The sequence below is a fragment of the Rattus norvegicus genome, chromosome 14 (assembly GCF_021556685.1).
Source record: "Rattus norvegicus strain SHRSP/BbbUtx chromosome 14, alternate assembly SHRSP_T2T, whole genome shotgun sequence".
NCBI classification, from domain to species: Eukaryota; Metazoa; Chordata; class Mammalia; order Rodentia; family Muridae; genus Rattus; species Rattus norvegicus.
In genome coordinates this window covers 97,596,497-97,609,836 of record NC_141547.1, presented here as the reverse complement: position 1 = coordinate 97,609,836, position 13,340 = coordinate 97,596,497, and the positions used below count along the sequence as shown (strand labels likewise).

The 13,340-nt window shown below is 42.9% G+C and overlaps 1 protein-coding gene across 6 annotated transcripts in view; it reads left to right on the top strand.

Moving 5' to 3' along the window:
- Nucleotides 1-13,340, top strand: part of Meis1 (Meis homeobox 1) — a 139,181-nt gene that overhangs the window by 8,836 nt on the left and 117,005 nt on the right.

Sequence of the window (13,340 nt, the reverse complement as noted above, 5' to 3'; positions counted from 1 at the left end):
CGGGTGAGATGAAGCAGGGTCTACAGCTCTGTAGAGAATTGTTGCAAAGATGTAGAGATTTGAGCAGTGGCCTCCTCTGCAGCCAGCTCCACCAGCAAACCCCTAGAGCCCATTCTTATCCGGGCTTGACGTGTGAGTGGCTTCTTGGGGAAGCACCAGACTGTTTTTTTGTTAAGTCAAAAGGGCAGCTACTCCACTGTTTTCCTCTGAAAGTTTTACCGTGGTCACTGCCGGCCAAGGCTGTCTTGTCCCAACTTCATTTTTAGTTGTCCTCTTAAGATATTCCCCCCAAAATCCTCTCCCAGCTTGAATAATTCCGTGTAATTCCGAAGCTTGTGCTAAATTTCTTCCTTGCCTATGAGTGATCGGGCAAAGCAGAGCTCTCGAAGTGCCAGCGGGAGAGATCCTAACTGCTGTTTGGAGAGTTGGAAACTGGTCTTTGTAGACTGATGCGAAGTACGTGCATATCAAGGTGGGGAAGCTGCAGGCTAACCTCTGCCCTAGTGCCCCAGACTGCCCAGCCGCTTTAGGGCCTCAGTCAGCAGCTCCGTTAAATGCAGATTTCACTAGTAGCTGCTGTTGAGTAAAAATTGTAATCCAACAAGCTGAACTAGAAAATGGGATTCTAAAAGCTCCGGAGTGCTGGGTACATAAAGCTATTTGAGCAAATTACAAGCATCGCTTAGGGGCATGAATGAAATCAACACTTTAATTGCCTCCAAAATGAAGATTTATACCCCATTTTCTCAACGAATCATTATTTTATTAAAGGCAAAGATAAAGGACCAAAGTTATGGAGTTTGGGGAGCGTAGAGGATACAGAATTAATAAAACGTCATTGAGTTCTCCCCTACTTTTCCCCAAATTTACCTTAGTCAGTTTCATTAGTCTAAGTTAAGTGTTGGGTAAACATGTGTCTTTAGTCTCCACTCCTACCTTCAAAAAGAGAAGGGTGCAGGCGGTCCACGCCGTTGGGATGTGGGCTTCGTAAGTTTGTCTGGATTTATGGCGCTGATGGCTGATGGTGGCTTGTGAGCTTGCCAGTGCACCCAGATCGGTTGGCTTGAGGACGGCGATGGGTTCTTCAGATTGTCCAGTTCCAAAGACAGCGCTAGTGTGGCTGAAAGGGTCTGGGGGAGGTGAAAGCAGCGTGCTCTGTCTGGGAGCAGGATGGACTGGGCTTCCCTTCCCCTAAAGAGGTGGGGAGTGAAGGTCAAAGCACCAGAGCCACCCCCAGGTCTCCAAGTATTGCTTTAGAAGTCTAGGGCTTGTCCCGGGGTATGCTGAGGCCCGTTGTCGATCCCCAGGAGCCAGACACGGAAGGGTGGCTTCTCCACCTGTCCACGAAGGCCGCCCAGCCTGTTAGAGACCCGGCACTGACGCTGGGTGCCCTAGGGGACTTTACGCTTCAGGAAGGCCTAGTTAGCTCATTAACCGCGCTGTCTCTGGGGCCTGCTGGCAGCATGGTTTATTTTGTTTTATCTTCCCTACCCTCTCGGAAGACACGAAGGCTGCCACCCTCACCAGGTCTGGGATCAAGGACTTTTATGCCAGCCAATTTTCTGCAGGGCCATTATGCCTGTGGGAAAGCCACTTGTTCGTGTAATGTTGTAGGACTTACAACTTTATCTATCTATCTATCTATCTATCTATCTATCTATCTATCTATCTATCTATCTATCTATCTATCTATCTACCTACCTACCTATCTATCTATCTATCTATCTATCTATCTATATTTATCATATATCATATATCAATATCATATCAGATTTAAGACATTAGTAGAAGCTGTAATCCTATTCTCCCACACTTCCTAGTGGTTCAAGGTCTTCTCCACTCTAGAGGCCACCTGGAGGTCCCCTGGTTTTGTTCGCGGTCGCCAGCCTCCTGGGCGCCCTCTCCCGACCGCCGCGCTATCTCTGGGCTCAGATGCCCGCGACCCCCAGGGGTTGCCGATAGCCTAGCCAGGAGTCGCTGGTCTCAGGAGGGCCAGGCTGAGACCGAGAGAGGACTGAAAGGGAGGTGTCTAGGCGAGGGTTTAGCTGGGAGGACCGCCGGGCCTAGGCTAGGCGGGGCTGGGGGCTAAAGGTCGTGGGTAAAACTGAGGGTGCCCGTCCGGGCCACCCAGATGCTGGTCTTGAGGCTGTACTACCGGAAGGAGCTGTCGCCTTCCTTCCTAGGGATATTTGGTCCTCTTTATTCCCGAATCTAAGCAGTATGGACTCCAAGGATTAAGGGAGAGAAGAGCAGGGAGCCTCCGGGGTGGCCAGATCTCCGGGAAAGAGAAGATATTAGCCAGGCCCGTGCTCAGCCATCAGCGGCGACCCAGCTTCTTTCCAGCGGGGAAGCTGGACGCCGAGAAACCTTCGGATTACAGTTTTATTCAGCAGCAGCTCTCCGGGGGTTCCTCCTCTGAATCTGCATTTAACAGCTCCTGGGCCAGGGCTGGCGGCCTGAGCAGGGCGCCCTGTTGCGTGTTAATCCTGACTGGCCCGTGACGTCTGGGGACAAGTACTGTGGCTTGCTGAGATGAAGCTCTGAAGCCCCGCTGGCCCCGCAGGTTAAAAGCCAAGTGCTAGCAGGCTCCCTGGGGTGGCAGCAGCCTGGGGGCTAGGGCGGACGCCGCAGCCCCCAGGCTGAGCAGCCCAGGCTTCAGGGCGCCTGGCCACCAGGCCCAGGGGATCTAGAGCCGGTCTGAGCCAGTGCGAAGGGTTCTCAAATGGGCCTGGGAACTTCGATTGGAGGTGGTTTTATCTAAGTGTGAAGTTGCCTTTTTAAAGCATGGTTTGAGTGAAGCGGTTTTAAAACCGAAATCAGATTTGACTGAAAGCTCTCCCCCATTCCAAAGTAGCATAGAGAGTCACCCTCGGGAGATTTCAGCTTCCTGCTGGTAGAGGTTCCTGTAAGGCGGGACAACCTAATGTCCTTCATGCCTTGTATCAGCTGCTTAGGGAAAAAAAAACAAAAAACAAAAAACAAAAAACAAAATCACGATGAGACAGCAGATGTTTACCAATACTAGAAACAATTGCAGTGTATTCTCATCCACTCAAAGACTAGACACAACCAGTAGTGGGTAGGCTAACGGACCTTTAAACAGGTAGCTTGCTTCTGAATGCTCACATTTAATACACTTTTTAAAAAAAAAGTTGTAAATGCTTCCTGGGGTCCTACTTAAGAACTTATTCCCGAGTCTCTCCGTGCACAGTCTTTGTAGGATATGGAGTCTTAGCATTATCTAACGTCACTGTGGATTGTTGTTGTGGGTCACATGATGTATCCTTAATTCATTTTTTTTGAAATATGTCAGAGGAAAATTATGGCAAGATTCTCTTTAATGATTAAATAATAAGGTGTTGACTGCTTGTCACTACACGGGCTAATTGGGATGCACATTCCAGATCCTCTGTTGCTTTGAATTAAAAGTTACTTATTTAGCGGATATGTTTTCATTGTTATTTTCTGCTTGGCTTCTATATTTATGTATGGATTTGTGAGTAGAGATAGATTGATTCTTAATAGAGGTGTTTAAAACACTTAAGAAAAACAATAAGAAAAAAAAGGTATATAGGGTCTACTCTATGCAAATAGCCCGGATTAATTACAATGTCAAGTGTCAGTCAGGTTTCAATGCTAATAGTACACATACTACTGAGTTTCTTTTTCCTAGTCCCTTTCCAGTTCTCTTCTTTCTCCTCATTTCCTCATTTCCTTAGCTCCTCCCATCCCCTCTCCTCCCAGTAGAAGTCCACAGTGCAAGTTCCATGGTCAATAGCAAGCAGCAATTCTAACACTGCTTTGTGCAGAGCAAAGGCGCACGGCTATAACTCTTGCTCCTGCTTTAACCAGCTCTGAGGCAGTAGGTCACTCAAACAGCAATTCCTCTCCCAGTGGAATGGCTCCATTGCTCACCATTCAGAAGGACATAGGGTAGTTGTGTCTACTGGGACTATTGGACTAATAGTAAGGGAGGAGAAAAGGGGGCAGAAAATAAATGACAGAAATGGGAGTTCTCCTTTCTAAAAGGCAGCCAGTATGCTAAAACTGCCCAACTCTGACAATAATAAATCTTGAGTCACTTTGTTTTCAGACACTTATATATATTCATATCTTAAAATGCTTGGCATAGTCCAAAAGATGTAAAACACAGCTGTTGCTGGGCGATGGAAGGAAAACTCGGCACGGGAAACTTCAGACTCAAAAACAAAACAAAACAAAACAAAACAAAACAAAACAAAAAACCAAAAACCAAAAAACAAAAAACAAAAACCCGAGACCGTTTGTAGCTCTGTAGCTGCAAATGGTTATTAAGGCCAGGCAGATAGGCTGAGGTATTAGCCTGGGGTCTACCGCCATTATTCCGTCGGCTTAGCCTCCCTAGCTGTTCACAGTACATTTGGAGAAACTGCAAAGAAGGCCAACAGATTTTATTAAGACCTCTCACCATCCACGAAAATATTTCCAACATAGATTCAGAGGAAACATTTTTCGTATTGGCAACATTATGGTGTCCACTGCAAAGGCAATATTTTCTTATGGAGAGTAAACATGTCAAAAGTGGGGAAGCTGTAGAGTGTATGCACGTGTGTGTGTGTGTGTGTGTGTGTGTGTGTGTGTGTGTGTGTGTGTGTCTTCCTTGGTATTGAGCCCTACCTAAATACATGCTCTACCACTGAGCCACACAGCAACCCTAATGGTTTTAATAAATAATCATTTAATCACCAAACACAACCCAAGGACGAATACAGAAACTTCTAAAGGGAAGTGGGCAGGCAGCCAAAGTCCTACAGAGCCTACCAGGGAAAAATCAAAAAAATGATCATGAAATAAGGCTTTCTGTAAGGAGTCTATAATTCAACATTATTTGATTCCACTGTCAAGGAAATAGTTGAGGGATAGTAAACTGATGGGGTCCTCAGTCATTTTTGTTACTCCGTCTTAAATGTTTGCAACTGTCACATTTTACAGGGCCTTTTTTGGGGATTATGACATCTGTCGTATTTGTGTTGAATTAATACTCAAACTTATGCTCTAGTTGACACAGAACCTTTTGCCATTTCTTCTAAGGTAAAAGCGTTGCTATTTCAGATTAACTACAATTATGAAAACTAGTTTAGATGGAAGAGGTGAGGGTGTCTATGTATGGCATATGCATGTGGCCATTGTACAGACGTCAAAGGTTTCCAAAACTCCCGAATAAAGCAGAACTATAAATCACAGCAGACTTGCTGTTCTTGCTCAGCTGAAAATAGCCAGCTGTGGTACTTGTTTAAAGTTAGCATCTCTGGCCCTAGAGAGATGATGGCTCAGTGGTTAAGAGCAATTGTTGTTCTTCTAGAAGACCTGGCTGGGTTTGATTCACAGAATCCACATGATGGCTCGGAACCATCTTATAACTCCAGTTCCAGGGGATTCAGTGCCTCCTTTGCTGACCTATGTGGGTATCAGGCATGCACATGGTATACGGAAATACCTATAGCCAAAATATTGATACGTATAAAATTAAATAAATCTTAAAAATAAAAGCAAGTTAGGGTCCAGGAGATAAGGTATGACTCAACATTACGATGTTTGCCTAAACATGTGTGAGCCTTGGGTTTAATTCCCAAAACTACAAAGAGATATTTTTAACATAAAATAAAAATGTAAAAAACTCGAAACACATAACACACACTCTCTCGGTTCACTTTTTAATAGTAAGGCTAAGGTTTGACTTTTGAAACGCAGTAAAAGTTTGACATTTTTGCTATCCTTACCAATACCAATTGTGGGTAACTCTAACAGGTATAAATTAAATACATTGCAGACAATCTCGGTGGCAGTGGAACATGCCTTCAGTTCCAGCACTAGAGAGGCAGAGGCAGGCAGATCTCTGAGTTCGAGGCTAGCCTGGTCTACAGAGCAAGTTCCAGGGCAGCCAGGACTGCACAGAGAAATCCTATCTCTGAAAAACCAACTAGTCAAACAAACAAACAATAAATAAATAATCTGCATAAATGAAAGAAAATGGACCTTTAGGTAATATACAAGATAAGCGACCATCTACCCCACACCCTCAGGTTAACATGCTGTGATTTCAGAATTCTGGAAATGAGAAAATCTTTGTAAATTCTTAAACAGCTTCCCTAGGAAATACACCTAAGTGGAGCAATTGTTACATTTTTCCACACTTACAAATGTGACACTCTAAATAATTGGTACAAAGTATACTTTGTAAAATAACCGAGAATACATTTGCTTAAATATTTGTCACTAGAATCTAATTTCAATCAGTTTAATACACTCAAGTGCACAGAATTAATGCAGCCGATAATACTTTACCGGGCTGTCTTAGACAACTTCTCTTCATCCAGAAAATACACTCTCATTAAAGGAAAATATGCATGTACAAATGTTGTGAAATTATGTTTTTTTCACTTGTTTCAGAGTTCCTAAAATTGACTAAAGCACACTGTAAAGTGTATATTCCCCTGTGAAAAACGACTTACATCTAGACGAATCCAGTTAGATTCCTGTTGTTTCTTGTTAGCGCAAGTAGACATAGTCACATACAAATTATAGCCAGAATTAAGTCATGGAATTTTCTGAAGCTATGAAATGGTGCCTTTGTGTTCTTTGCATGACATATGCAGCCGTGCATAGAAATAAACTAATAGAGAATAAATAACATAAAAACGAATCTTATATTATTTATAATTCCCAGAAATAGGTTTCGACTATCAATTCTTTGGCACTTGAGGGCTCAACGGTCCATAGATTTATGTTCAAGCAAGGGGGTTGCTTGTGCAGTGTGATAGCTCTTTGAAAGTCTTAAATGAAAGTCTGTTCTACAGACGTCACACTATCACAGTGTGTATGTGTGTGTGTGTGTGTGTGTGTGTGAAGTATAACTTCAGAAACAACCGCAAGCTGTTTTTTTAGTTTAATAAGATCAATCAGACTTTATATAATCGTGCCGTTTCCCATTTCATATATCATACAGTCTACTGCTTTACGAACGGTTTAAACAGAGGACATCCTGAGTCATTTAGAATTTATGACAGTAACACTTTCAGTGATCTTGGCATTACCCTAAAATCGATGTACAGCAACTTTCGTACCAGAGCTGGGCAATACAAAGTAACCTTGAGGGCACTGTGGCTTACAGGCATCCAGTCCTGCGGGGTCTCCTCCCACTGCTGCCTGAACTGCCTGGCTATGGGTCCTTGTAGTGTGGACAAGCTGCCCCTCTTTCTCTTCTGAGTCGGTTTGGTTTCTCCTCCTTTTTCAGAACTTCTCTGCCTGAGATTTAAACCCGCACTGGTTTGTGGGTTGCTTGCCCCTCGTGGGATTATTTCCAAGGAAGATGTTCACTGTCCCTTTAGAATAGGAATAGGCAGACTAAAGCCATGGAATCCTGCTAACATTTGCTTTATAGTTAGTTGAGAAGGCTCACACTGTCAGTCTCGGGTCCCTCCTCTGGGACTGCCAATACTGGGTGAACAGATTAGGATATCTACGGGTCTTCCTTCCTCTGGTACCCGGATGGCTAGTTTTGGTGACTGTATTCTTAACGAATGGTCCAGGTTTGGTCCCAGACCCCCATAATTTGCATTGTATTCTGAATTTACACTCCCGTTATGTCCCACAGAAACATGTTAAAGTGAAGTGTGTTTTTATGGCTATTATGAAGTTCTGGAAAAAAAAAAGAACTCTGTGGAGAAATGGACACAGCTGTCAAGGGACAAAGGACAGAGCAATTTGATGTAACCTCTGTTTTCTTATGTCATCCCAACTTACAAAATACTCCTCTTCTCTTAAAAAGATTCAGGAATGAGAGAGCGCACACTTCCTTAACAATAGGCTACCTCTTAAAACTCAGCAGCTGTTTGGATGTGCTCCCTAACACTAACTTAATTTGATAGGTAAGCTATAATTAGCTGGGACCTGTAGTGTTTTCTGGTATTCAGAAGTTATTCCTTAGTGGTTTGAAAAGTTAATTCCAAACTGAATGGTGTACAATGTCTGATATTCTAAGGCGTGCTTGCACTATTTACATGAAGTGGAGTGTGTGTCTGCAGGGCCTCGGAGGAGAGCTCCATCTGGGAGGTGGGCTAATGATTTCCACAGTGTGAAGTCAGAGTAACTCATGGGCTCCTTCAGATGGCTCTTAATTGGAGCCTTCCTTTCTGCGTATTGCAGTGTTGAAGTTACTCTCCCTGAAGTTAAAACAGACAACAAATCTGTACCCTCCGCAGGTGGTAAATCTTTATTTAAATCTTTATTAATCTTTATTAAATCTTTATTAATCACAGATACCGGTAATGCAGGGATTAAACTAAAAATGGCGTCAAGTGGGCTGGACATTGTGAGCTAGTCACTATAATCAGAACAGAGCTCTGGAGTAGGATGAAGTCGGGCATCTGGGGTTGACTTGGAACGTTTAGTTGGAAGTTGCTATCAGATTCCCTTGTTGAAGAGAATTTTAGGGTACAGATTTGTGATAAGTAGCCATTGAAGGGTACCTTTATTTGAGATTGTCCCCCCTGAGTCTTCTGAGTAGCCCACCTTGCCTTTCACTCTTGAACATGTCAGTAGATGGGTCACTTTTTCATTTTCTGTCCTTTGCCTGGTTTAAAGGAATTACCCTACTATTCTGCCAAACACAGAAAGATTTCTTCAGAAGGCAAGGGTGGTTGTTTCTTCTTAAGTGAGTAAAGAGGGGTTACTCTTGGTGAATGCACACTGTCCTCTCTCACGGTTTTGTTTTTCAGTCTCGTTGCCCTTGTTTGGTTGGTTTGGGGACAGAGTCTTACAATACAGCCCTTGCTGACCTGTAACTAAAATATGGACCAGTGCTGCTCAACTTTCCTATGATGCCGCCCTTTAATACATTCCCCATGTTACAGAGACCTCCCCATCCAGAACAGTATTTCCATTGCTGCTTTGCAACTGTAATTTTTGCTGTAACATAAATATCTGCTATGCAGGAGATCTGATATGTGACCTTCAAAGGGGTTGCAGCCCACAGGTTAAGAACCACTGAAACAGACCTGTTGGGCCTCCAACTCAAAGAGGTCTCTACCTGCCCTTGGATTTTGGATGCTGAGGCTAAAGGTATGGCCATCTTCCTTTAGTTATTTTAGTGATTTTTCTCGGCCACAGTTTCTAATCAAGAAAAAATAGGGACTTTACATTTTGAATTTACCGATGAATTATTTTTTTTTAAAAAGGAAGTACTTGAGTAATAGACATGACAAGCTTCCTTTCTTTCGGGGTCCTCCCTGCCCCTATCCCATGCTGAAAACTTCTGAGAAGTACTGTTCATGAGGTCTTCACAGCAGCAGCTCGTGTGATGACTTGGCCTATGAGTTGGAGGATTTATTCATAAGGGATTTATTCATAAGCTATATTCAATTTTAACATGGTCAGAAAGCTTTTAGAGACCTGTCCTGTACTTGGTTGTACAAAAAGGTGGTAACTAGTCTACCAATGATCCATAGTCTATGCTCATCAAGTGATAAGCATAGATTTTGTTGATGGTCAGATGTTTTTATTCTGATAATTATTCCAATCCAGCTACAGTCTGCAGCCGAGTGAGTTTGTTATAAACATTTATATTCTGGATTTGGGACTTGGTAGCAAAGTCTGTCTTATTTTCCAAATCTCCTTGCCCTTCCAATTAGGTGCCTTGTTATTTCCACTGTTGGGACACTGAAAGTTTGCGTGCTACCCTAACAGTGAGCCGTGTGAGTCTTTAATGTTTATTAAGGGCATGAAAAGAAAATGCCAGTAGAAAAAGGGGGACAATAAAATATGGACAAGTCAATTATATAGTTTCCCTTCACTTGTCCTTGACCTGATACTTACATACTTTAAACAGTGAGGAAAAGCCCAAGGTCTTGTAAGCCAGTGATATGACTGAAGCCTGATCTTCTAAGTCACTAGGAAGATCTATCTATCTATCTATCTATCTATCTATCTATCTATCTATCTATCTATCTATCTATCTATCTATCTATCTATCATCTATCTATCTATCTATCTATCTATCATCTATCTATCTATCTATCTATCATCTATCTATCTATCTATCTATCTATCTATCATCTATCTATCTATCTATCTATCTATCTATCTATCTAGGTTTTATGTAAATTGGTATTTTGGCTGCATGTATGTCTGTGTGAGGGTTTCAGATCCCCTGGAACAGGAGTTACAGACAGTTGTGAGCCACCATGTGGATGCTAGGAATTGAACCCAGGTCCTCTGGAAAAGCAGCCAGTGCTTTTAACTGCTGAGCCATCTCTCCAGCCCTCCAGGGCCGGAGAGTTTTAACAAGGGTCCTCCAGGCTCAACACCCTGCCCTGAAACCCTCACTCTTTTTCATTGACCTCTAAGCTAAGTGTTTGAATATGGAAAAGTTGGGCGTCCTGGGAAGCACAAATTCAACTTCAAGCTCAAGAAGCTTTGAGAAGATTCTCTTTGAACACCATATCTGACATGAATCATGGAAAAGGGTGAATAATCTCCCCTCCTCCAAATTTAACAGTGCCAAGGAGCTCAAAGGATTTGGAAATCCTTGGAAACAATGGAGTCAAACTTGGTTGAAAATATAAACATCCAGAAATGCTTCAGCAAATCCGTAAGGAAGTTAGATGAGATTTTATCGTAACTGTCACGAACATCAGTGTTAGGGGAAAGTTTCCATGATGGGAGGAGAAAACAAGACTGTAAAGTAACTAATTCCTCAGATCAAGATTGGAGGCATTTCTGGTATGGGAATATAAAAGTAGACCAGGTAAAACTTTGGAAACACTTGAGAAAGAGCAATCAAGTCTGATGACTTCCACACTCTCTCAGGCAGTTGGCATCACGCCCCGTCCCCCACCCTCCGCCCCAATACAGTCTAGGGGCAAAGCACACAAATATGAACTCGGACTTTGATTGAGAGGTGACGTCACTTCGCCTTGGTGAGCCTCTCCTGTGGTTTCTGAAGTAGAGAATGGTCAATCTCCACCTACCCACTCACCATGAGAACTAAGGAGTACCACGAGAACCATGTCGAGTAGTGCCCCCAAGCACTCCATTAAACAACACGCTTTCTTTTTAATTACACTCTGCTCACTCTTCTTTCAAAAACATCAATTGACTTGACAAAAAGAGATGGGTACTGTTTGACAGAGGTATTGTTTTATGGAATATTTTATAATTATAGAGCTTCAAGAAAAAACATAATTGTTACTTTTAAGTAGGTCACTATTACTCTGCTATCAATCATGGGCTAAAGAGAGACTGAGCTTGGCACACTCCTGTAATCTCAGTGCTCAGAACACCGTGAAGTAAGAGGACTGAGAGTTTGAGGCCAGTAAGATGCTGTCAGAAAACAAAACAAAACAGAACCGAACAAAGTGCATCAAAGGAGCTGGGTGTGGTGGTGATGCACACCTAGAATCCCAGAAGTGGGAGGCAGAGGCAGGCAGAGCTCTGTGAGTTTGAGGCCATCCTGATCTACAGAAAGATAGGTCAGCCTGAGCTACATAGCGAGACTCTTGAGAGAAATAGAGACAGAGATAGAGGGAGGGAGAGGGGCAAGGGGGAAGGGGGGAAGGAGGAAGGGAGGGAGGGAGGGAGGGAGAGAGAGAGAGAGAGAGAGAGAGAGAGAGAGAGAGAGAGAGAGAGTCAGAGTCATGATCCTCAGATCACTTTCTGAGATATTGTAGTGAGCCAGTGAAAACTCACTCTTATGATGAACCTGGATGGCAGTGCTTGATGGATCCTGTACTTAGTCCTTTCTTCGAAGTCCTCCAAGTGGGCGTGCTGTGTTCGCGCAGCTGTTTATAACATGCGCTAAGGACGCAGTGTTTTAAGCGTCACTGGGTGCTCTTGCTGGTAGAATACTTGCTTAGGAAGTTTGTGGTTTGTGGTTGTTTCGTATAAGACACCTTTGAGTTTATCTTAATTTCTTTGAAGGACAAGCATCAAGTTTCGAATAGATAATAAAATGCTGGTACACAAGCCATCTCGTAAAAGGGACTTCAGAACACGGTGTGTGCTAGCATTTAGTTATAGAATCTTCCTCACTGCTGAACAGAAGTAATATAAAGATAACACAAATTTCAGTAGGAAGCTATCAGATACAGACTGTAGCTTGAAATATTTAGAAATAAATATTTACAGTGGTACTAGTTGGATTAGAGCTTTGTTTGTCTGTTCCAGTCAAAGGTTAAATGCTGTGAGCTGACGTTCCAAGGTATGATTTCCAAAGCAACAAAGGGAAGGAAAGATGATATTTATTTATTTATTTTTGAGATCCCGTGTCAGTATGCTGCCCACGCTGGCTTTGAACTACTGGGCTTAGTGTAGCCTGTTGCTGGGACTACAGACACATTCCATTGTCCCTGGCATAGACACGCTCACTAGGAGACTCTGTAACCAAGATTCCCTTTCTCTTCTGTCCACTGCTTGTGGTCCTTCTCCAACAGCCTACTTAGAATTTGAACATTTGGTGCACTTAAACCTTCTCTAAATTACTTATCTATTCTTTATGCCAGTTTGGAGATTTGGGTAAAACTGGTTGTCAGTACTTGTCTGCTGCCCTTTAGCTGTGATCATTCTTTTGCCTTGTAACTTGTTGAATGTACCCCTTTTAGAACCCTGTTATCGTCTGGGGCCACAGGGAGGTCTTCGTGGGATGATGTTAATACTGATTCTCAAAATAGAAGAGTTGCAGAGGATGTCAGGGCCGCACGGGTTCATCAGGAATGCATTTGAAACCTTCTGGGTGTTCTTTTACACTTGTAGATCTTTACTTTGCATTGTTCATCTTTAAATTCATCCACGAACCATCTCAACTATGTATATTAATAGTCCTGAGAATTTCAGAGGAGAGACCTGAAAGGTAGCAGCTGTGGGAAAGAAGGATTTTAAGGAGCAATGGGACAGACACTGGATCTGAGCTTCCTCCCATGTGTCATGGTAGCCAGGTCCTGGGTATTGAGAAGGGAATGAAGCATGGGCATTTGTGTGAGACCAGGTGACATATATAAGAGCTAGTAGATTAAAATGTCTTATCCGATGGCCAAGCTACTTGCAATTCCACTATGATATAATTTATAATATTTAAAATCACCCTGTATGCCTTGCTACATATGCACATGGTAGATATGCTGCCATATGTGTATATGTGTATGCACACACGTGTGTTTGCACCCTCGAAATTCACCCAGTCAGCTGATAGAAAACCTTTTATTTATAGATGAAATAACTCGGAGAATTTTTACCAAAGGTTAAAAAAAAGCACAAAAATTCGTCTTCCTCTGCAGGCCTCATTACACAGAGACAGGGGATTCAGTGTT